We start from the raw sequence: 3,260 nt of genomic DNA on the forward strand, positions 1-3,260 counted from the left end.
CTGTGTGCATGATTTGACTAAAAGAGTGTAAACAGCAACGTTATAAACATATCAGAGTTAAATCTTAAATATGTTTTAGAGTGATATCGGCTCATTAACTGGGAAAACTAAGTAAGGGAAAAACGATGGCTGTAATGTGCCTGAAGTCATGGTATTACTTACAGGAAGGGGCATATTATGTTTTTTTTTTTTATCACATTAGCTGGTAGATTTGAATACAGGCTGAAAGTGTAGAGGGAGTTCGGCATTTGGCTGTATTTACATAGGCCACTGTGTGTAAATGAGTACGAAATAACTTCCTGGAGCCAGGGTAATTTGGCACGTGGGTGTAAGCCAGGCCTATTCAACTGGCGGCCCGCGGGCCAGATGCAGCCCAGAACCAACTCTCGAGTGGCCCAGCCTCCCGTAGCTAAATTCCTACACTAGTACAGACCATGAACGCAACACTCCGCGTTGCATAGAAACCACCAAACCACAACGCAGCACGTTTTTTGAAAGTGCATCAAGTGGTGCTAGTAACGGTGGTCCTACGATAGCAACTCTAAAACATGTCTCTCTCAACTCTGAAGCGTAAACAGAGACAAAACGGTCATTGATCTTGTGGAGCAGATCCAAGTCAAGCTGGACCTTTTCGCGACCGACTTGAGCACGGGTCGGATGCTGCATTTTCCGACGCTCCCCAAACATATCACATCTCCGGCACAAATCACGGATGTGATGACAGATTTAATTGCGAGGTTGAAAGAGAACTTTGCCGGTCGATTGGATGGACTTGCTCTGCCCACAGAGGTGATGGGCTTTGCCAGAGACCCCTTCACTGTTGCAATAGAGGGGGACGTATCCACCTGAGCAAAGGAAGTGGTCCCCTGCATCGACAAGGAGAAATATACACTGGAACTTATTGACATGAAGCGCACTAACGGGCCAGCGAAGTTTTGGAGTGATGTCAAAAAACAGCAGTTCCCTAACGTTCAGAAAGTAGCGATCTGTGTGCTCAGTATGTTTGGATCAACATACACATGTGAATCAAGCTTTTCACACATGAACTCAATCAAAAGTAGCACTCGCTGCTCCCTGACTGACAGCACTCTTCACCAATGTCTTAGGATTGCATGGACATCCTATGAGCCAAAAATCACTACTCTTGTTCAAAACAAAAAATGTCCCTTCTCCCATTGAGAAAGTCAGCGATGACAAATCCCAAATGAGGTGATAGTAAGCACCTAGTTTACTATAGTAGACGTGTAGTGTAGTATTCATTAATATGTTAGTTACCCGTATCCATGGTTATGGGTTTGTGCACTGAAGGGTTTGACAGTTCTTTCTGTATTCATTTAAATGCACTTTGTAATGTGTCTGGGTCAAATGTGACCAAAACGTATGATTTTTTTGTTATTACTTGAAAAGTGAAAAAATAGTATTGCCACAGTACTACCTCTTTGTGTTGCATTGGAGCTCTTTAGCTGTTTTTTTTGTATGTGAGGACATTTATTAAGACTGCTATTATTGTATTCAGTAAATGCACTTTGTGATGTGCCTGGTTAAAAAAAAATAACCTGAATATTTGACTTCTAAAGCAAACAAATGTAATGCTATAACTGTGCACTTTTTTTCAGATTCTGTTAAATTAATGCTAATTTGTTGTGTTTTTATGCACTTTTTGACCTACCTTTGTTAGATGAACAATGAATAAAAATTGCATGTTTTTCATCGCAGTGATATGTGTTGGTTTAAAATGTGTCACTACCCGCTTTTTACAGGCCGCTGAATGTCTGGCCCAACTGAATTTTGTAGTTATAAAATCTGGCCCAACTGAATGTGTAATTGAATAGCCCTGGTGTAAGCCATGTTGAAGCTCTGTTACAGGATTACTGCTCGGATGAAAAACAAATGTATCCTCAGGATTCCAAACCCAGACAAATGTGTGTGATTTGCAATATAATTTATGTAGCATCTCACCATACATTTAGACTAAAAACTCTTTAAAGTAAGAAGGATCTTTTTTATTTGTTCACTCAGACTCAGTTCCCCACAAGCTTAGGTTTATTTTCATAGTTTTCAGGCATTTTAGCCATTATGAGGTAATGCAAGTAGAGGGGTGACAGGAAATGAATGGGGAAAAGGAGACAGGATGGCATGCAGTAAAAGATCCCTGAAAGGACATTTCAATTACACAGCGAGCATGCTAAATCCACCGGGTAGCCCCGAGTTAGAACATTTATTAAAACATATAGAATTATAACTGCAATCATTTTACTGCTTTATTAGATTTAAAAAAGACACTGGGAATATGCATATTTTTTCTTTAGATCTTACAACGTTCTGTGTATTGATAGGATCAACTATCTATATACTATACCAGGTGATTTAATCCTGCTGTGCCATACTAAACGTTTTGTATAGGGCAGAAAGTCTGACATTTAATAACTGAGGAAGTTAAAACGGTAGTGTTGGTCAGATCCTGTCCACATCCTGTGTGTAATACTGACTCACATTAGTGGTCTAAAGGCATTTGTGGATTTTAAAAGGATGTCTTTTTCAGACCAACCGCAAACAGCTGACAGGTCTAAATGATAACATTAGTTTAAAACACTAAATTATTTTTCTGTTTTGCATTTCCTATATGCAAAGTCCTCTTATACGTTGTGTCTTTGGGCAAGACACTTCACCCTAATTTGCTCTTGTGGGTATTGTCCACAGTAATAACTGTTACATGTCTAATATGTGTAATGTGTAATTGAGCACTTTGAGGGCCTTGAAAAGCGCTCTACTAAAAATGTAATGAATTATTGTTATTATTATTATGCATTCAACATTTTGTAAGAACATACGTTTGTCAAAATAGCATCTGAAGGGCATTAGGTGATGTTTGAGACCACATAGCATTTTTATAACTGTGCACAACCTGATGATGATAGTGTCTGTATACCTCAACAAGATGCAGTTTCAGCTCTTTGGGGGGGAAAAGGCTGCGTCATCCTTAACAAAACCAGATATTTACTTAGAGTATAATTTTAAAAAAATCATGCAAAGGTGGGGCGATTTGTCACGAGCCCTGATTTCGAAGTTGGTGGGCAGGAAGGGGGAAGGGGCTGCGGCGGAGGGGTACACACTGCACATCCGACATCCTGCATTGACAGCTTATAGAAAATAAAGGAATTTACGACACAGGGAACTCACGAGATCTCATCACTTACAATGAGTCAGCGTGGATTTTTTTAGCACGCCCCTCTATCCTTCTACAATTCTCTTGGATCACA

The sequence above is a fragment of the Notothenia rossii genome (genome assembly GCF_949606895.1).
Source record: "Notothenia rossii genome assembly, chromosome: 6".
In the NCBI taxonomy this organism is placed as follows: Eukaryota; Metazoa; Chordata; class Actinopteri; order Perciformes; family Nototheniidae; genus Notothenia; species Notothenia rossii.